This window comes from Pleurodeles waltl, chromosome 7 (genome assembly GCF_031143425.1).
Source record: "Pleurodeles waltl isolate 20211129_DDA chromosome 7, aPleWal1.hap1.20221129, whole genome shotgun sequence".
In the NCBI taxonomy this organism is placed as follows: Eukaryota; Metazoa; Chordata; class Amphibia; order Caudata; family Salamandridae; genus Pleurodeles; species Pleurodeles waltl.
In genome coordinates this window covers 319729392-319752606 of record NC_090446.1, presented here as the reverse complement: position 1 = coordinate 319752606, position 23215 = coordinate 319729392, and positions in this window count along the sequence as shown.

The window sequence follows — 23215 nt, the reverse complement described above, 5'->3', positions numbered from 1 at the left end:
CTGATTGTCCCCCTTGTGTCCCACTCTGTCACCTTGTCCAAGTCCACTTGAACTACCATTGTTTCCCTTCCTATCTCCCCTTGGACACTGCACCTGTGATACAAACAGACTGGAACAATACCCTGGACTTTCCTCCATCATCACCCCATTCCATTGCACTTTCCCCTCAATTTACTAGCACTACAATAAACACCCTTCAATAAAACTCAGTATTTCATGTATTGAAAATTCGTATTGTTTGAAACAGCTACATCAATTGCAAATGAACTGTATATAGTAAGAGTGTGGAATGAATGACCTGCTGCTGGCTGTTGTGATCACATCACAACATTGTTGTCATGTCACCAACATCTGTAAAATGATAATCCATAGGTGACAGTAAGAAAAGGAAACAAGTGGTTATTGCCAGCATGGCAATGCCACACAGAACACAACAATAGTCATGGAAATGTGAAGTTTCACTGTCTCACCTGTGTGTCATTGGAAGTACTGACGGATCACTAAAGTTCTGTTGTCCACATCCTCATCTTCTGCCTCCTCATCCTCACTGTCATCAGGGTCCACTGCTGTAACAGGGGATCTCCAGTATCCTCCTACTACAGAAACGGTACATGGAGTCTGAGGGCCAGGTTGTGCAACATGCAGCGTGCCACTATTATCTGGCAGACCTTCTCCGGTGAGTAGAGCACAGCAAAGGGATCCACCTGTCAGATGGAGGCACCTGAACCTGGCCTTCAGGAGGCCGAAGGTCATCTCAATTATCCTTCTGGTTCGCCCATGTGCCTCGTTATCACATTCTTCAGCTCTTGTCCTGGCATTCCTCTCAGGTGTCAGCAGCGATAATAGGTTTGGGAAGCCAGAGTCACCTGCAAGTACTGAGGGACAACATTTAGCCATGCACTATCCTATTTCACTAACAGCAGAGGCATACACCAACGTACACTGGGTGGGGACCAAGGCTCACCTATGAGCCACACCCTGTGCCTCTGTAGTTGGGACATCACATTTGGGATGCTGCTATTCCTCAGGACAAAGGCATCATGCACCAACCCAGGATACTTAGCATTGACGTGGGAGATGTACTGGTCCACAAGGTACACCATCTGCACATTCATGGAGTGGAAAAGCATACGATTCCTGTACACCTCTTCGTTCTGCCGGGGGGACAAACGCAATACATGTACCGTCACTTGCCACAATTATATTGGGGATATGTCCCATTGCATAAAATCCGGCCTTCACAGTGGCCATATCTTCCACTTGGGGAAAAGAATAGTAGCTGCACATGTGTTTTACCTGGGCAGACAACACTCTTGCCAGCATAATTGAGAACATTGGCTGTGACATTCCTGCTGCCAAGTCCACTGTGACTTGGAAAGAACCAGTTGCCTGAAAATGGAGCACTGATAGAACCTGCACAAGAGGGGGGATCCCAGTGGGATGAGGGATAGCTGAAATCAGGTCAGGCTCCAACTGGACACACAGCTCTGTGATTGTGGCCCTGTCCAGTCTATAGGTGAGTATTATGTGACGGTCCTCCAGTGTAGCTTAGTCTACCAGGGGTCTGTGCACAAGTGTAAGTGCCATCTCCTATTCACCCACAGCGGTAGGAATCTAAGGGACACAAGAGTGAGCAGGCTGTCACAATCTGAACAAAACCACAACAGAAGTCCACATTGTGCAATCATGTTTTGGGCCAGTGTAATTTAAAAGTGTGTGCCTATTTATCCTGTGACGCAGAAATTATCGATAGGCCTGTTCACCCCCGCTGAAATGGTGACAGACTGTCCTGTGTGGAGGGACAGGTGGAAGTGAGGTAATTCCACAGACATAGTGCACCGTGGCGGAAGGCAGTCGTGATCCACCGTGCAGTTCCTCATTGGATTATATTGGGCCCTATGGGGTACAGTGGCCAATGGGGATCTACGTCGGCGGCGACAGTGTACACCGCCGCGCACATGACAGCTATTTTCTATCTCAATCCTCTCTTGTTTCCTGACCTTCCACAGGAGAAGACCTGCACTGCATGTGCTGCTGTGACCTGTGTCTAGAGCCTACCATGGCCCGTGTGACCGGGGAAAGGGCCCCAGCCTTCTCTTCGGAGGAGTTGGAACGACTGGTGGATGGGGTCCTACCCCAGTACGGACTGCTATATGGACCTCCAGACCAACAGGTGAGTACACTGTGGGCACGATACACATGGCATGAATGCATGGAGATGTGTGTGAAGGCATTGTGTAAGGGTAGGTGGGGGTGGGGGAATGTCTGTTGGTGGTGTACATGTTGTGAGCTGGCCTATGTGTGTTGCAACGTTGATGGGATCGGGAATGGTGGGCCATGTGTGTGACAGGTTGGACTGTTTCTTTAATAGTGTTCTCCTGTATATATTACCTCTGCATGTCAGCGGCCATCCAAAGAAAGGATCATGGCATGCTATTGCCAAGGAAGGGCGGACCCTGGGGGTCTATGGAAGGTAAAGCACCCACTGTCGGAAACGGTGGGAGGACCTGAGATGCTGGGCACGGAAGAGGGCGGAGGCCCAGCTGGGGATGGCCTCCCAACGAGGAATGGTGCCCATCGGACCCTGACCCCCGATGGCCCACATACTGGCGGTGGCCTACCCTGAGCTGGATGGGCGCTTGTGGGAATCACAGCAACCACACGGGGGTGAGTACAGTGGGTATCATTACAACTTATGGCTGGTGGGGTGGTATCCGGGTTGTGGTTGTGTGTTATTGGTTGCACCTAAGGCCAGGCCAGGCCAGGCCAGAGATAGCAGCATAGGACCTAAGCAGGGTAATGGCAAATACAGGTAACCTAGCTTGTTAGTATTGACTTCTAGGCAGGGATGCATGGGTCCCAGGTGTGCTGCAGTTGGCAGTGTGTGCTCTTTCACTGGTAGAGCAATGCATAGTGCGTAGGCCTGTTCACTGTGTGTGAGGGTGCTGTGTATGCCAACGGTGGTGTTGGTGTAGTCACTGACCCAGCGTATCCTTTGTCTCTCTCTCTCCCCCCTTTCTTGTTTTGTCATCCTGTCCTTATGTGCATTAGCATCATCTGGCAGGGGAGCAGAGGCACCAGTGACAGAGGGAGCTGCATCCCACAGGACCCTGGAGGCAGAGTCCACACCTACGCAGAGGAAACAACTGGACAGAGGGCGAGGGAGTACCACGGCGGCGACTGGAGGGGACAACACAGACTGATACCTCCTCTGATGGGAGCTCCCTAATGGTGGCAGACACCTCTGTGACCACCCCAGCTGCAGCTACAGCCGCCACCCCCATACCAGCACCGCCCTCCCAGTAGCCCCTCAGCAAGTCACCCGTGCCCGCTCACACAGGACGGTGGGCATCTCCTTCACCCCAGGCACCTCAGGCCCTGCCCCAGTGAGCCCTGCTGCCCTGAGTGAGGAGGCTATTGACCTCCTAAGATTCATGTCTGTAGGGCAGTCAACCTTTGTGAATGCCATCTAGGGGCTGGCATCCCAGACGCAGCAATGCAATGCATTCCTGGAGGGCATTCATGGTGGTTTGGCAGCCCAATAGAGATCGATTCTGGCTCTGGCCTCCTCTCTGATGGCAGCCATTGTCCCTGTTTCTACCGTCCCTCCTCCAACTTCCACTTCCCAGTCCCATTCTTCTCAACCCCAAACCATCCCAAGCACACAGGCAGATGAGCATGCACACAAGGCAACACCCAAGAGTGGCACAGGCAAACACAAGCACCACACTTCATCCCACAGGCACTCACGCAAACAACATACCGTTGCAGACACAACAACAACCACAGCCTCCCCTGTCTCCCCCTCCTCCTCCTCCTCCGCCTCCCTCTCAGTTCCATCCACACTCACACCTGCAGGCACTACATATACATCCACTATCAGCATCACCACACCAAACAGTACACACACCACACTGGCAGACACCTCCACAACATCCATACATGCGTCCCCTGTGTCCTCTCCCACCGTGTCTGCTCCCCCCAAAGGACACAAATTCAAGCACTCAGACACCCAACAGCCATCCACCTCACATCAGCATACAGCCCATGCACCTGCACCCAAATCCAGCAGACATAAACCTCCAACAACCACTCCCTCATCCTCCACTCCCATTACTCCTCCCTCCTCCCTCCTCCCTCCTCCCACCCAACGTCCCTAAAAATCTTTTCCTTGCCCAACTTGACCTTTTCCCTACCCCTCCCTCCCCGTTCTGCATGTATTGACAGGGTTCCAAGAACACAGCCCAGCACCGCAGCAAAAGAGTCCACGGGGACAGTGGTAGCACCACCTACTTGTGCTGGTAAGGATACGAGAGCTACAACACTGAAGGGGAAGGAGCCGGCACCACCAGGGATTAAAGGGAAGAGTCCTGCATCAGCTGTGAGGAAGGGGAATGGGCTTGCACCAGCTGTGAGGAAGGGGAAGGAGCCAGCACCAGCTGTGAGGAAGGGGAAGGAGCCTGCACTAGCTGTGAGGGAGGGGAAGGAGCCTGAACCACCAGGCAGAGAGAGGAAGAGCCCACCCCTGCCAGGAAGCGTAACCTGGATCCCCTACCCATGAACAGGAGGAGACAGGGCACTCTACGCCAGCGGAAGCTGTCAGACAAACACCGCCACCACTACCAGCTGTCATGGGCCCTCCACCACCAGCTGTGGATGTGTAGCCATCAGTGAGTGCAGGGGCTGCCCAGGGGCCTCCTCTAACAACCACCACCATGCAGCCATCAGTGAGTGCAGGGACTGCCCAGGAGCCTCCTCCAACCACCACCACAGTGCAGCCGTCTCACCAGTGGATGCCATGTAGGCCACCCTCCAGGGCCTGCCATGCGGGCTGCCCCCTCCAGAACCAGTGGGAAAGACACCCACTCCAGAGACTGTCGCCTTGCACTCCCCAGGACAAAGCAATGGGCATGTTGCCCCCTCCAGAACCAGTGGGCTTGTTGCCACATCTGGCTGAGGTGCCCCCGCTCCCTCTGAGGTGCCTGCCTATTTGCAAACTGATGTCCCTACAGTGTACTATCCGGATGTGGTCAGGACTCGAGTTGGGCCTTAGACTGTGCCCTGTGGCCCTGTGGGCCCTTTGAACATTGGACTGGGCAGTGTCCCTTTGTGTACATGTGTACATATCTGTTTCATTGACAAACCGAATTATTGATTTTGATTTTGATATGATTACAATCACTTTCATCCATTCCTGTTGTCCTTGCATTATTCTGCCGTTTTTCGGGGACAAATTGTTTTTCATGTGCAGCTGGTTGTGTGTAAGGTGTGTGTGTGTGTCAGGTGTGTGTTGTGAATGTGTGTGTCAGTCTCGTTTTCCTCCCACCCTCCCTTGTGTGCTAAGCGGCTGTACCCACCGTTGTCGTCTTCGTCGGTGTTGGTGTTCCAGGTGGATCATAAAGATCATCGGGAAAATATGCAGTTCGTGTTCCATGGCTGTGTGGTTCTTCCCTGTGTCTCCACTGGTGAGTCCTTTCACTTCTGAGCTCTGTTTCTGCCAGGCTTTTGTTGGCATTAGTATCGCCCCGGAAAATGTGGACGTAATTTGGCCGTATTTACCGCCAGCCTGTTGGCCACTTTATCACCCACCACCAGGGTCATAATGAGGGCCAAAGTATTTTCTAAAGATGGCTCTCAACAAAGCTTTCTGTTGTGATAAAAATCCACATTGATCTAATCAAATATGTAAAAGATAGCATTTCTTTTTCATACTACACTGTCAGAAGTTATTCTCTTCTAAGAAAAACTTCTCGGAAGGCAAAGTTAGACCTGGATTTAACCCCAAATATAAATTTCAAATGTCCCAAGCCTAAGGATTCATTAGATAGATTTTGTAAATATGGACATATTTCTCCCTTTATCCAAGATGATCTCAAATAACATATGGAGCTCTTGTCTTCCTCATATCTCAAATTATTATCTCTTACCATATTTGTTGTTAGCATCTGAAAATCACCTTTACTAATGCTTAATGGTTGTTGCACATTTTGGGGGTCATTCTGACCCTGGAGGACACTAGACCGCAAGGGTCACGGTGACGGTCCGACCACCACGGTCCAACTGCCAACACCGCCAGGTCAGCACTATTACAAGTCCCTATCTGCCAGCCTGTCCATGGCAGTAGACACCAACATGGAAAGGCTGGCGGAATAGGGGACTCGGGGGGGCCTGCATTGCCCTTGCACTTGGCAAGGGCAGTGCAGGGGCCCCCATACACAGCCCTGTCACGCATTCCACTGCCCGATTTACGGTCAGTGGAATGCACGACGGGTGCTGCTGCACCCACAGCACCGCCACATTGCAGCCGGCTCCATTAGAAGTTCCCTGCTGGGCCACTGGGCAGAAACAGTGCGGGCGAACCCATAATAGGGCCAGCGGGGTTCAGACCACCTGTGGGGCCTGATGGTGGTATGGCATTGTCAGGCAGCCTCCGCTGCCCTCCAATGACATAATGAGGCCTTTTATGTTATTGCTCACCTATTTCATACTTCATCAAACCTTGCCCTCAAGGATATTGCCCATTTTAGTTCACCTTCTTGGAACTCCTTTTGACATAATGTTGACATTTTTGGGGGAGTTGACCTGCTCCACCTGTTTCCAGAATCTAATCAACTCAACAAAAGCTAGTTAGCTGTGAGCAGCTAGGCTTATTTCCAACCTGAAGCCTAGAACAATATAGAAGGGAGGTAAAAACAAAATTATTTTTTAAATATCTACCCCCTCTAGATCCCAAGTTGTTTTTCCACTTAATCAGAGCACCTCAATGCAATACTGGAACATGGGCCGAATCATAGCTTGATCAGTTGCCACAGCAGGTCACAGGGTGAGCTCTCCATACTCCTTAACAAAGAGCTTTACTTGTTGAGAGAGCTTCTACTTGCAATACTTCAATGAGTTCTTTCTATACCAATTTTTGAACAAGACACATCCTCAAATATTTACATCTGTTGGCAGCATCTATTTATGCATTATCAAGGAACAACTTAAACTTCTGATTCTATTTTCCAAATGGCAGGTCTATGTTTTTTTACAAATTTACTAGCAGTTTTCTCTTTTTACAAGAGTTTGAAAACAAATCTACTTTTCTCTCTAAGCCGATTTGTGTCATTTCCATAATGACCAAATCATCTGCGTAAAGAACACAGCTGCTGTGAGTATCACTCATATTTGAATTAAACCATTTAGAATTCCTAATATTTTAGGTAGGTCCACTAACATAGTAAGAATTACAGCGGGGTCAGAACATAACCTTGTATCAGACCATTTTTTTATGTTTTCTCCATGAGAGTGATCCTTATGTATATATTTCCACTTGTACCCATTTGTCTCTATGCATTTCTTGTAAAATCAAGGTCAGACCATATGTTATTTCATAATTTGTTAAAACTTGTCAAAGTACTTGATGGTCAACCGAATTGAAAAGCCGAACGGAAGCACGCAAAATAACAGTACAGGCTTTCTCTTTGCTCTATTGATTATTTAGCTATGGCCCACAAATAGTTTGCAGTATGATGCCACACCTTGCAACCCCCTTTTTCCAAGAAAATTATTAGTTAGACTCTGCCCAGTCTTTTAGCTTCCCCAAGAAAAGATTCGAGAATATTTTCCCACCCATATCTAAAAGGTTAATCTGCCTGTAGTTTTAGGGAACTTGAGTATCTTTTATAGATGGGTTTAACCACATCACCCTTCCAACTGACAGGGAAATTTCCTTTTTTTTTAAATTCTTTGAAATAACAATAGACCAGACTTTATCAGCAACCAATATCTGTTTTCACGAATACCACTGGTAAATTATCATGGCCAGTTTATCTTGCTAATTTTAATGTGTTTATTGTTCTTTTACTATTGCATGAGTGAACTTTTCCCGCATTTGTTTTTCTATGTTAAATATGGTGGGTTTGGGCTAGATGAACAAGCATTATCATATAATTCCTCCACATATGGTACAAAAGGATCTTCTCCTACTAGGAATTTCTGCTTCCCCTATTCCTTTCCGAATCCATTTTGCACTAACTCCTGAAATATTTTGGTATTTTTTGACTCAATTGCTTCAAATATAATTTTAAAAACATTTTTCTCAATGGATCCTTTTCTTCTTAGCTCGTAGCCCTTTATACTCTCTTCATAATGTGGTGAGCTGGGCTTCACCCTCATTATTCTGAGTAACCCTTGTATGTTTTCCATTTTTTACCTGTTTTCTTAGGTGCCTACATTCCTCATGAAACCACAAATTTCCCTTCCTTTTTCAAGTATTATTCTGTTTTCTTTTTCTTGTTAGCCTTTATGTTAAACTTTAGGCATGCTACCAGCTGTTTTATTATTTCCCTATACCACTGGGTAAAATTTACAGATACCTTTTCATCACAGATTACATTATACTGTTGCAGAAAATCTTTTAAGAGTATTAGGTGCTTCTGTGCTATTCTTCATCTTAAATGTCTGGTGTCATCCATTTTTAAGAGAAGCAATGGCTCTCTTTTTTGCTGAATTCCTAAACTTATCACTAAATGTAAAGGGTGCTGTTCACTTCCTTCAATTTGCAGAACTTCAAAATGCTACGAATGTCTAGAAACCTAGGCATGGATGAAGGCACAATCATTAGGGCAATTCTGTTTGCAATGCATAAATGTTTTTCCAGCTGGGATATCCAAATGTCCTCGTCCTTTTAAATGGACTAATCCTTTAGATGCAAGGACGTTTGCCTTTTATGTGTCTCATGGGTTACAAACCTTTCTGGGTGTTAGAAATGGGGTCTTTGGTTGGCAGTCAGGTTACCCGCTGAGCAAGCAAGGACCCTCACTCTAGTAAGGGTAAAAGACAATCACCCTTGGCTAACCCCCCCTCACCCCCTTGGTAGCTTGGCACGAGCAGTAGGGTTAACTTCATAGTGCTCGGTGTAAAGTATTGGTATCAACACACATAGGGGGTCATTTTGACCCCGGCGGGCGGCGGTCGCCGCCCGCCTGGAGGGAACCGCCATATGGCCGCTCCGCGGTCGAAAGACCGCGGAGGCCATTCTGGCTTTCCCGCTGGGCTGGCGGGCGACCGCCAGAAGGCCGCCCGCCAGCCCAGCGGGAAACCCCTCCCCACGAGGAAGCCGGCTCCGAATGGAGCCGGCGGAGTGGGCATGTGCGACGGGTGCAGTTTGCACCCGTCGCGTATTTCAGTGTCTGCTAGGCAGACACTGAAATACACAGTAGGGCCCTCTTACGGGGGCCCCTGCCGTGCCCATGCCATTGGCATGGGCACGGCAGGGGCCCCCAGGGGCCCCGCGGCACCCCCTACCGCCATCCTGTTCCTGGCGGCCGAACCGCCAGGAACAGGATGGCGGTAGGGGGTGTCAGAATCCCCCATGGCGGCGCAGCAAGCTGCGCCGCCATGGGGGATTCCAAGGGCAGCGGTAAACCGGTTTACCTTTTCTGGCCGCGGCAGAACTGCCGCGGTCAGAATGCCCTTTGGAGCACCGCCGGTCTGTCGGCGGTGCTCCCGTGGCCGGTGACCCTGGCGGTCACCGGCCGCCAGGGTCTGAATCAGGCCCATAGTAACTTAATGAAAACACTACAAAATGAAACAACATAGGTTAAGAAAAATATAAACTATTTATCTAAACAAAACAAGATCAAAACAACAAAAATCCACAATACACAAGTCAAGTTATCAATTAAAAACTAAAAAGAGTCTTCATTTTAAACAAAATGCTAACGCTGTTAGTGTGGAAATGTACCTGGGTAAAAATAACCCCGCATGGTCGAGTGTGCGTCAAAAGGGGCTTGCGATGCGTCAATATCACTCACGAGCAAGACCATGCATCGTTTCTCCTTCATTGGAGTCATGTGCGTCATTTCTTCTCTCCATAGGAGAGCGATGCATCAATTCGAACAGCACTCTCGGGTCCGGGCAGGCCTTGCATCATTTTTAGATTCTCAGCGATGTTTGCATAGGAAATCCTGCTGCACGATGATCCAAAAACCACACAATGTGGGTTGCGATCTCACCAGCCTCCATCAGCGTTGCTGTGCGTTGTTTCTCCAGCCGCGTGCGTTGATCTTCCAGCCGCACTGCTTTTTCCAAAATACTTCACCAACAGACATGGGATAATGACAGTCTAGCTTCCAACCTTTGTACTTCAGGACCTGTTATATTAGGTAGCTCAACTACATCAGAGGTATTAAAACTGACATGATTTAACCTCTATTCGGAGTTTCACAAATTAAGACCCTCATTATGAACTTGGCGGTAATCACCGCCGACCGCCATGCTGCTGGTGAACAGAAGACCACCAGTGGCGGGACACTGGACACCGCCGAATAATGATGCCAGAAAGTAAAATCTCCAAAAATCCTGCAACCTCGACCCACTGCCATGGCCTACAACGGTGGAAAGGCAGTGCACCCCACCCCGCCACCGCCATGTAGACAAATCCTCCGCCCACCAAATAATGAAGCACAAATCAGCGTGGCAGATAGTGGATGCCGAATGACCATTGGTGGTACAGACCGCCACGGCCATCAATGGGACCCACCAACATCAAATGCACACATTGGCAACTTTTAAACCCACACAACTGACTCACATCCACAACACTATAAAGCACCCGCACACATACCCCACAATCCTTTGCATCGCCAATAGCACAACTGAGATTGACAACATAACACGCATACACTGAACACAACATAACACATTTCACACACACAGATACACCACCAAAACATATACAAACCCCAAACACCTTTATAAGCCACACGCACAACCACACAACAGCATCCTCTCCAATACACCCACAACACACCACCCACAACACACACCATGGCACCCCCAAAGCTACCCCGCTTCACAGATAGGAAGCTAAGGACCATGGTGAACGAAATACTCAGGGTCGAGCCACATCTATTCGGTGCACAGGTGCAGCAGACACCTGTGGACAGGAAGATGGAGCTATGGCAGACATTAGTTAACAAGGTCAATCCAGTGGGAAACCATCCACCACAAGGGATGACGTCCGGAAGAGATGGAACGACCTGCGGGGGAAGGTTCGGTCAATGGCATCCAGGCACAGCATCGCTGTACAAAAGACTGGTGGTGGTCTCCCACCTACACCCCCAGAATATACCGACTGGGAAGGAAAGGTCCTGGCTATCCAGCATCCAGAGGGCCTCACTGGACTCACTGGAGGACTGGATTCGGGTAAGTCAACTACAATACCTTAACATTCACCCCACCTATAATGCATGTATCACCCCACTCCTCTCACTCCCACCAGGACCCCATACCCCGCCAGTCCACAACACCCACATCCAACTACCCTGAAAGCCCACTATCCCACAAACAGACCTCCATCCTGTCCCCTGTGCGCAGTCACCTAACCCTGCATTGATTCCCAGTGGCACTACAGCACCCACAATGCACCTCCACCCCCCACAAAAATGCAAAGAAATGTACACCGAGGGACCTTGCATGCCACGACATGGAAATATAAGCCCAAAATAGGGCAGAGCAGTGCATCAGTTGCCGAAAAAGTACCTGACACCCACATGTCCATTAATCCCCCCCCCCACACACAGGCACCACCACCCATGCAACCCAGACGGAAACGCCAATGAGTGCCAGCGCCCCACTTGAAGACAAAGGACCCACTCAGGAGAATGCAGAGGAATGTTTGGTAATTGGGGAATACCCTGGCCCATCACACAATCCTGGACTTTCACCCACCAGGAGCCCCATCCAGGATACCACTGACAGCCCTACCACCCAGCCACCATCATCAGCTCTGGCCAAACGACCCCCACACCAGTGTCTCCTGGCCACCGACTGGCGGCCCACATGTACAGAGGGCAGAGTCTCCATCCACCAACAGGCAGGATGATGAAGGGCCAAGTGCAAGTGGGACTGCCAGACCTATGCAGGGGACACAGGCACAGGGGGCTAGGGCCAGTAGGATGGCATCAGTGGCCCAGGGGGTGGCCAAAGGATGGATGGAGCAGCCCAGGAGGTGATATCTGAGGTCCTGGGAGCATACCACCATACCCAAGACAGGATAGGCCTCATCCTGGCCACCTTGGAGCAGAATCAGAAGCTTCAGGTAGCACACTACCAGGAGGCGATGGAGCAATGGAAACAGCTCAATGCCACCATGGCTTCCATAGCAGGGGTGCTGCAGCACCAGTACCACAACCAGCCTGAGTCCTCCACCCACCTGCAAGCCCCCACCACTAGCCAGGACACTGCCCTGCCCTCTACATCAGCAGCTACTGGACTGGTGGCACTGGTAGAGGACACACAGGAAACCAGCACCCCTACACCTGCAGCCCAGCTCCAGCCACACAAACGTGCCCTCAGACCCAGACATGCCACTGAAACACCAGCCAAGACCAAGCCCACTGTTAGGAAGTCACTCTGAACTGTCTCCCTTGTGTGCCACTGTGCTCCTTTGTTGACATGCCACTGCCATCACACCATTTACCAATGGCCACATGGACCAAATCCCAGTGCTACCAACAGCTAAGCATATGTACCTGAGTATGGATATGCACCATGTGCCCCCTCCCTATCACTGTCCCACAAAGTATATATATTTTGGCATTTAATAAATATACCTATGCACTCAAATCGTATGTCCCTCTTCAATATGAGATATTAATTGTGAGTGTGTATGCATAAGCCAGTCAATAAAATAATCATACCTTTATTGCAGGAGGGGTGCCAACGTACTGTAGTGTCTGAAGTATGTCACAATGTAGAGAATATCGGGTTACCTGGCCCATGCCACTTCAGTCATCTGTTAACAGTGTCACTGACTATAAACACTGCATTACCAATTACATGAGTCAGACTGACTATGCAGTGAAGACATCAGCATCATTGAACAGTACTTTATAGTCACTGGAAGTGTAGGCGGATAAGCTGGTTCCTGGAGTTGATATCTTCCCCCTCTTCTTTCTCACCATCACTCTCATCCCCTCTCTTAGGTTGCAGGGCTGGTTGGTCAGCACCCTCCTCTTCCAGAAGGGGGGTAGCTTTCCTCACAGCCAAGTTGTGCAGCATGCAGAAGGCCACCACTATCTTACACACCTTGTCAGGGACACAGCACAAGGATCCCCCAGAGAGATGAAGGCAACAAAATCTAGCCTTCAGGAGACCTATTGTGCGCTCAATCACCTTCCTAGTACATCCATGGGCCTCATTATAATTCCTCTCTGCATCTGTCCTAGGATTCCTCACAGGTGTCAGGAGCCATTGCAAAATGGGGTAGCCAGAATCACCTGCAAAAGTGGGTGAAACAGGACCTTAATAAACTGACTTTACAATGCACATAGCCTGGCTGTCAGCTGTGTACAGATCCAGTGTCATACACACTCATCTCTGAGGCATCCTCTGTCCCCTTGTAGTTGTGGTACACTGCTGTTTCTCAGGACAAAGGAATCATGGACTGAGCCTGGGAACCTGGCGTTGACATGTGATATGAACTGGTCAGCAGTACACACCACCGCACCGCACCGCACCACCGCACACAGCCGCCCGACGCCACTGGAGCAAAATATCCACGGACCAATTGATCTCCACCCCCGCCCAGAACCCCCCGTGGCCTCAGACCCCAACACAGCCACCACCAACCTGCACCACTGGATAGAAGACTGCGGCAACACCCTCGCACCGCTCAAAAAACACACAAACACCCCGCGCAGAATCAAGGCCAGCTGGTTCACCCCAGATTAACAGGAATCCAATCAACGTTGCCGCAGAATGGAAAAAAAACTGGTGCCGTGACCCCACCACCTCCAATCGCTTCGCCTTCAAGGAGGCCCTACGCAGACATCACCAATTGATTTGCACCGCCAAAAGGACCCACTTAAAAAACCGCATAGACACCAACGCTCACAACATCAAAGAACTATTCTGCAACATCCAAGAGCTATCCACCCCGAAGCTATGCTCCAACGAACCCCTGCCATCACAGGAGCTCTGCAACTCACTTGCATTCCACTTCCGTCGAAAGATGGAAGAAATCCACATATGCTTCAAATCCAAATCCCACTAGCTAACTACAAACACCCTAGAACCCTACGCTCCAAGAAACACCCACCTCCTCCACACCTGGACCCCGGTCAACACAGAAGACGCCGCGAACACCATGGCCACCATCCACTCCGGATCTCCATCGGACCCCGGTCCACACCACATCTTCAACAAAGCCAACACCATCATCGCCCACCATCTCCGCCACACCATCAACAGTTCCTTCGAATCAGCCACCTTCCCAGAGAGATGGAAGCATGCAGAAATCAAAGCCTTGCTAAAGAAACCTAAGGCAGACACTGACGACCCCAAGAACTACCGACCGATCTCCCTCCTCCCCTTCCCAGCCAAGGTCATCGAAAAAATCGTGAACAATCAACTATACCGATTTGTGGAAGACAACAAGGCACTCATCAACTCCCAATCCGGATTCCGCAAAAACCACAGTACAGAGACCGCACTCATTGCTGCAAAAGACAACATCAGGACCATGCTAGACAAAGGAGAAACAGCAGCACTCATCCTCCTGGACCTCTACGCAGCTTTCGACACGGTATGCCATCACACTCTCCGCACATGCCTCCACAACCCTGGAATCCACGACAGAGCCCTGGACTGGATCTCGTCATTTCTCACGAACAGGACCCAAAGAGTTTGCCTTCCGACATTCCTATCAGAAGCCTCCAATATCACCTGTGGCGTCCCTCAAGGATCTTCACTCAGCCCCACACTTTTCAATGTTTACCTGGCCCCCCTTTGCAACATCGCACAAACACACCACATCAACATAGTCTCCTACGCCGACGTCACTCAACTCATCATCTCCCTCACGAAAGATCCCACCACTGCAAAGGACAACCTCCACAACCGACTCCACGCCATAGCCAGCTGGACAGAATCAAGCCACCTCAGGCTAAACACAGACAAGACAGAATTACTCATCTTCAGCACCAACCCCTCAGCCTGGAACGACTCCTGGTGGCCCACCTCCCTAGGTTCTCCACCCTCACCCACCACCCACGCACACATCTTGGGCTTCATCTCGGATTCCACACTGAGCAGGACTCAGCAGGTAAATGCCATCTCCTCTTCCTGCTACAACACCCTCCGCCTGCTCCGCAGAATCTTCAAATGGATTCCCATAGAAACCAAGAAAACGGTCACCCACGCCTTGGTCAGTAGCCGATTGGATTACGGAAACGCCCTATATGCAGGAATAACAAACAAACTCCAAACAAAACTGCAAAGAATCCAGAACGCATCCGCCCACCTCATTCTGGACATCCCACGTTGCGACCACATCTCACCCCACCTCAGAGACCTACACTGGCTACCAGAATCAAAGAGGATCACCTTCAAAATCCTCAACGACGCACACAAGGTCCTCCACAACACAGGTCCCACCTACCTCAACGACAGACTCACCTTTCACACCCCCACCTGCAACCTTCGCTCCGCCAACCACGCCCCCTGCCTATGTTTCTCGCATCTGCCGCACGACCGCCAGAGGAAGATCATTCTCCCACCTTGCTGCAAAGACCTGGAACTCCCTACCACTCCACCTCCGCCTGACCAATGACCTTCCATCTTTCAGGAAACACCTCAAGACTTGGCTTTTTGACCAGTAGCCCCCCCCCCCACGTGCCTTGAGACCCACCGGGTGAGTAGTGCGCTTTACAAATCCCTGATTGATTGATTGATTGATTGACACACCAATTGTATATTCATGGAGTGAGAGTTCTTCTGATTCCTGTACACCTGTTCATTCACTCTTGGGGGTATGAGAGCTCTGTGGGTTCCATCAATGGCACCTATCACATGGTGGGAGCTAGCAAAAGCATACAATCCAGATTTGATGGAGGGGACTTCAGCCCTTTGGCAAAACTGGACATATGTTTGCAGGTGTTGGACAAATGCATGCAGGAATTTTGAAAGGAGGAGGCTGAACATTGGCTGTGAGACCCATGCACACATGCCCACTGTCACCTGAAATGAGCCTGTAGCCAAAAAATGAAGTACAGATAGCACTTGCACAGTTGTACGGATGGCATGCTGATTTTGATTTGCTGGTTTCAGTACAGGATCCATTAATGCACAGAGGTCATGGACAGTAGCTCTATTGAGTCTGTAGGTGACAATGATGTGGCGTTCGGCCATAGTTTCCAAATCAACCAGGGGTCCGTAAACAGATGTGGCCCTCCCTCACCATATGGGTCTGTACCTGTGGGGGAGGAAAGAACACATATTGAGTGTAAACATACACTTGCATCACATGATGTAACTGTATTTTGTAAGTGCGACATGTAGGTAACACACACAGACACAAAGTATGAACTACACCATCAGGCATATGTGTGCTGAGTTAACTCTGTCATAATGGCATCCAAGTGTGGACACAATTCCAAAGATGGGTACATGTGAGGATCCTAGACTCATGTCAGCTAGCAACGGAGTGCAGAGATTTTGAGGCCTGGATGAGGCCCCTGGCCAGGCTATGGTGACGTGGTGATAGCAAAATGGCAGCCTCATGCCATCCAGGTATGATAGAGTGGAAGTGACTGCATTCTACTAGCATTGGTCGTTATGGCAGAAGGCGGTGTTCACTGCCGTGCACCCGATCATTGGATTACATGATTGTCAATGGGGAACCTGGGCCAATCATGGTCGCCGCTGGTGGCGATGGAGCACACCGCCGCAGTACCTACGCCATTTCATCAGACACTTGACTGCAGATTCCCATGCAGGCTAGCACTCCATTGAGTGTGCTGCTGTGTCCTGACTCTGGCCCCTGAGATGGCGTGGGCCACAGGGGAACAGGCCCCAGCCTTCACCACGGAGGAGCTGGTGAAGCTGGTGAACGGGGTCCTACCCCTGTATGCCAAGTTGTAAAGGTGGCCAGAGGAGCAGGTGAGTTGGCATCTGTCATCCTTAAATGTGTGTGATTGTGGCAGATGCCTGTATGCATGTGGGTGTGAGGTGTGACTGCCCAGCCATAGACTGTCTGGCATTTACTGTATGTGAGTTGATAACTTGCCTTTCAACAATGGCCATTCTATAGGGAACTACATGTTATCTGTCTTCGGTACACACATATTGACAACTGTTTTTTTGCTCTTTCTGTCCCATGCAGATCAGTGCCCATCAAAAGAAAAGCCTATGGCAAGCCATTGCAGGTCTACAGCCAGTGGAGCAGCCACTGCAGGAAGCGGTGGGAGGACCTGAGGTGCTGGTTCAGGAAGATCGGAGAGGCCCAGCTGGGGAAGGCCCCCCAACGAGGAAGGGGTGCCCGTCGGACCCTGACCCCCCTAATGGTCCGCATTTTGGCAGTGGTCTATCTGGATAGGCGCTTGAAGGAAGTATAGCAGCCACAAGGGGGTGAGTACCTACACCGTTGTGATACTGCTGAGATGTATGTATGTTGGTGATGTGTTATGTATGCATTCTAGGGCCAGGCACTTGGACAGGTGTGTTCCTGCAATCCAGCCCCCTCAAAGGCCCTGTTATGATGTGAGGGCTAAATTGGGCAGTCTCAATAGGACCATGGGGGGTCCCCTTTCTGTTATCTAGTATGCTTTGTGGCCTCATGGACTTGTAAGTGCATTGGCTGGGCATGGTCTCTCATGGGTGTACTCCACACAGTGTATCAGGTCCGTGTTTTAAGTGGGTTATGTGGTGTATTCTGGGTAATGGCCACTAGTCAGGGGCACAGTCACGACGTATGTAGTAGGTGCTGCGTGTAGGTGTGTGAGCTGGATGGGAGTGTATGTGGGCCAGAGACGTACATATATTCAGTTTTTGACAAAGTTCTTCCTTGTTTTGTCTCTCCACCCCTGTGCTCTTGTGTGCTTTGTGTACATCAGCCACATCTGTTGAGGGAGAAGTGGCACCGGTGAGTTGGGATGCACCAGCCTATGGTTCCAAGGAGGCAAAGTCGACTGACGCCAAGGGGACCAGTTGGTTGGAGAGTGAGGGGAGTACCACAGGGGAGGCATTTACCACTGAAGGTAGTGACTCTGATACCTCCTCCGATGGGAGCTCCCTGGTGGTGGCAGACCCTACTGGGCACACCAATTCTATACCATCTTCCACCTCCCCCCATGCCATCACCGCCCTCCCAGTTGCTCCCCACCCAGTTGCCTGTGCCTGCTCACCCAGGAGGGTGGGCATCTCCTTCGCCCCAGGCACCTCATCCCCTGCCCGAGTCAGCCCTGCTACCCTCGTAGAGGAGGCTATTGACCTCCTGAGGACCATCTCTGTAGGGCAGACAACCATTATGATTGCCATCCAGGGGCTAGCATCCCAGATGCCGAAATGCAAGGCATACCTGGAAGGCATTCATGGTGACATGTCTGGCCTACAGAGATGTTTTCAGGCTCTGGCCTCCTTTTTGACAGCAGCCAGTGTCCCTTGTCTTTCCGTTCCCCCTCCAACCACCTCTACCCCTTCCAGCACCCCACTCTCTTCACCCATCCCAAGCACACGTACAGACAGCCATGCACACACATCAACACACAAGAAGCGCCCAGACAAACACAAGCACCACGCTTCCCACCAAAGGCAGGCACATACCCAACATACCAAAGCACAAACAACAACATCCACTTCCCCCAGTGTGCCAACCTCCCCCGACACCCTGTCTGTCACTGCACCATGCACACCCACACACGCTGCCCCCTCAGTTACTGCTGCTGCCCCCATTCATGCAGTCACCACAATATCTGACATCCAGACATGCACCCGAGACAACACACCTGCACTCACCACAACTACATTCACAGACACTGGCAGCACACTCACCAGCCCTGCAGACACCAAGACAACATCCATGTACACTGACAGCCTGTCTTGTCCCACTGTGTCCACCCCGCTTCTCCCAAAGCACTCAAACATTCTCAGACATCCACACCACACCCATCCACCACACATCAGCATACTTTATAGTCACCTGCACCCATGTCCATCACATCTACACCTGATACAAGCACTCCTTCAACCTCCACTCCCAGACCCCCCTCCAAATCCCCTCCAACTGCCCCTGAGAAGCTTTTTCTCTCCTGTATTGACCTGTTCAAACCCACTGGCCCAATCTGTCTTGTCCCTAAACGTGCCCATTTCCTTGCCCAGTCCACTCCTTCCACATCCAAGTCCGGCCCAGTCCGCCCTTCCCATTCTGGTACCCCTTCCTCAGGGAGAAAGAAGCCCCAGGTCCCTCTTACACCCGCCAGTCCAAGCCCACTCCCCCTCCTTCCAAGGACAAGCCCAAACCCCCTCCACCACCCAAACCTAAGCCCAAGCCCTCCCCATTCTAGGCATAAGTCCCCACCTCTGCCACCCTCTGCCCCTGTTCCCTGCGGTGCCTGGCTTCCTCATTGATGCTCCTTTCCAGTGGAGTACCATTTGCACACGTGGGAGTCAAGTTTGGGCTATTGTGGCCCTTCAGGGACTTACAGATGGACTGGCCAATGGCCTTATTTGGACATTACGTTTTAATTAAATAATAAATATCAGTGCCCTGTTGTGCTGTTGGCACAATGTGGTGAAGTTTTACGAGTTTCACTGTAGGGGTTTGGTGTGTACATGTGTGTTCTTTGGTGCAGGTCTTTGTTGGCTTGTGTCTGGTAAGTACATTTTGTTATGGTATTTTTGACTTGGGATGTGTATGGGGTTTGGAGTGTGTTGCAGGGTGGGTGTGGTGGGTGTGTAACTGTGCCCTTTCTTCCCATGTATACTAGGCTGCGGTATTTTCCTTCGTCGTCTTCATCGGCGGTCACAGTCCTGGTGGTATATGGCAAGGAGCATCACTGGAATTATTTCCAACTCTCTCTCCATGTCTGCATCAGCATGTCTGGTGTGCCTCCGGTGAGTGTGTCTTTTTAAATTGTTTGTTTCCGCCACGCTTTGCCTGGCGGTGCTTCCCGCCCCGGAACTGCTGGCGGTCTTGTGTTTCATTATTTGGTGGGTGGGTAACACCTTTCCGCCGGCCTGCGGGCGGCCTCCTCCATCCTCCTCAAGATTACAAAGATGGCTGTGTGTGGATGGACCACTACTTGTTTCTCATTGACTTCATTAATTGGATCCGGACTGGCAACATGTTGGCGGTAGTTACTGCCACTGCCGGTGGGGCGGTGTTTACCGCCATGTTCATAATGACCACCTAAGACTTCAATGCCTTGTGACTATATTAAAAAAATGCTTCCCCACAAAGTCTTTTATCAATTTTACCAGTGGTGATGCTTCGGAATCTCAGCTTCCACTGGCCTTCCTTTATTTGGCTCTCCAGTTATCTCCTGCTTCCCTCTCCCTCCACTGGCTAGAGAGGGGCTCTCATTAAGGCGCTGGTTAGATTCATTATTCAGACGTTTGCCATTCCTGACCTATGGATGGAGGTTTTCCTAGACTTCCAATCTCACTTGATAGCATCTTTTTGGGTAAGCCCATTACCTTAGTATTCACTTGCCCAGCCTTAACACACACCCTTAACTTAAGCTTTTGCACAGGGGCATATTTATACTCTGTTTCCGCCCAATGTGCCTCAAACATTTTGACGCACATTCAGCGTAAACCTTGCCCCATATTTAAACTATGAGGCCTGACCCCACGGACGTCAGAAAACTTCTGTGTGCATCATTTTTTGGATGCGGGAAACCGCCTTGCATTAATGACGTGCAAGTAGGCGTTTCCGTCCCAAAAATTACTTTAAGACCTGTGCGCCTTATTTATACTCCTGCGTCATTTTGACGCACAGGAGGGGGCGGGCCTTAAAAACCGGCGCACAGCCTGATGTGCGCTGTTTTTTAACGCCTGGGTGAGGGCAGGCGTTAAGGGACCTGTGGGCTCACTTCCATGGTCTAAGACCATGGAAGCAGTCCAGAAGTGCCCTTCCCTGCCCCCAGGGACACCCCCTGCCACCCTTGCCCACCCCAGGATGGGGGGACCCATCCCAGGTAAGTACAGGTAAGTTGAGGTAAGTATTATTTTAAAAAAACTTTAAAGTGGCAAGGGGGGCCTAATTTGGGCCCCCTTACATGCCACTGTGCCCAATGGCCATGCCAAGGTGACAGATGTCCCCTGAGCATGGCCATTGGGCAAGGGGGTAAGACTCCTGTCTTTGCTAACACATGAGTCACTTCAATGGTGGTTGTGCGTCAAAAAATGGCTCAAGTCCAGTTTGAGCCATGATTTTTTACTCAAACCTGACTTGCACCATTTTTTGAAGCACAACCCCCATTTTCCCTTACGCCGGCTAACGTCAATCCTTAAATAAGGCGCCCGCCTGGCGCTTAGGAATGGTGTTAGCCAGCAGTACATTTTTTTACGCTAACCAGCACTGGTTTGCATTAAAAAGTATAAATGTGGGCCTCAGTTTGGGTGGGTGGGTTACCGATCGTCACCGGCACATTTTGATCAATAGGAAGGGAGGCAATCAGTCACACTTTTATGCAGTCACCTTGCCCTTAAGATAAAGTTCCTTTAATTACTATTTCTCTTTTAAAACCACCTCCACAAACCAATTGTTGGCTCACCAGTACTTAAGGAAGAATTTAAATATCCGATCTGATCTAGTCTGTGTACAAGTGCGCTACTTTGTGTTATAGCAATAGCAATATCAATACAGAAATACAAACCCAAATAAGAAGGTGGGCAATCCAAGTGGGTCAAGCCAGGCCCCATACCAACCTTCTCCAGAACTCAGGTCTCTCAGACCTCACCAATTTACTGTCATAGGTCCTGAGACCAGTAAGGCCAAAATTACTTCATCCCCACACTTCCCTGGCTTCCCAGAAGAGGTAGACTTGGTTTCAGCAAATCAGCCAGGTCAGGAGGTAGATGCGGTTGCAGCAAATCAACTTTGTCAGTACAGCTTGTTGCACCAAGAAAAGAAAGGAAGGCAGAGAAAAGAGGTTTTAGAAAAACAGATGTAATCTCTTTAAGCCCTCTGCGGGTCTGCAATGCACAGAACATGTATTTGTTTTTGCTACTTGTGTCAGCTGCCTTGTCCATAATGGCCCACCCCAGACAGCGAAGACAGTGACCACAATGGGGTGTTAGCATTGACAAACACTAGAGACTGAAATATGCAAACAGCAGACTGTGGGCGTTGCATGTTAGACCTGATGCACCGATGCAAGTTCAATAACAGGTTTCTGTGGGTGGGCACAAGTGCGGTGATCTCTTCAATGTTGGTGAGTGAGTGTTTAGCTGGTTAGAGAGAGGGGCTGAGCAGAGAGGGTGCTGCTCCTGGTCTAAAAAGCCTGTATCATACCATCTAAATGTAAACCTATGTGAATTGTCTACCTCCCTCCTACTTACAAGACCTAATTTTCAACTTTAACATGCTTCCTTGATAAAGTAATAGGTGCACTCAGGAAGCTTGACAAATCTGACATAGGAATAAGGTAGAAGAGTATGCATTGACAGAGAGTAAAGCCTAATGTAGAGATGATTGCAAAATGCTCCAGCTGGAAGTATTTTTTGTCCTGTTTCCGTGTAAATATTTTATAGAGTTGGAAATTGGCTTACTGGATGAAGAAAAGTGAAACCCTACTCAAGCCATAACCACTGTTCCTGTTCCCATAACGTCACAAGCAGAACCCAAATTAACCAGTGGTTCAACCTTTGGTAGGTTGGCACAAAGCAGCTAGTCTTAACTTAGATTCAATGTGCCAAGTATTTATACAGCACTTCAAAAACTAATGAAGTAAAAACATAACCAAAGAAAAACTTTCACACCAATTTAGAAACATATAGTAAAACCTGATAAATTATTTGAGAACAAAGCAACAAAAATCCTATTAGTAGATCCGGAGATGTGTAAATTCAAAGTCATAAGAAGAAACTAGTGCCTAGAATCACAAAGCACCAACTATTTTTGTCTGGTCCGCCCAGATCAGGTTAAAGTTGCAGGTTCTGGCCTTTAGGCTCATTTCCAAGGGTCCAGGGCTGGGGTGGACCACTTGTGGGGTAGGACTCACAGCAGATAGAGTCCATGTGCTGGATCAAAGGTGGTTTGAACCTTCTCAGCCCCTGAGGCTCTGATCAACAGGTCAGCCAAATAGCCCTTAAAGCCACCCTGGTGGCCCCGGGCTCAAGTTGCAGGTTCAGTCCTTCCACTTAGGCAGCAGGCCAGCTGGGCAGCAGGCTGTAAAGCAGTCTGAGAATCTACAGGTCTAGATGTGTACTGAAGATTTGGGCCTCA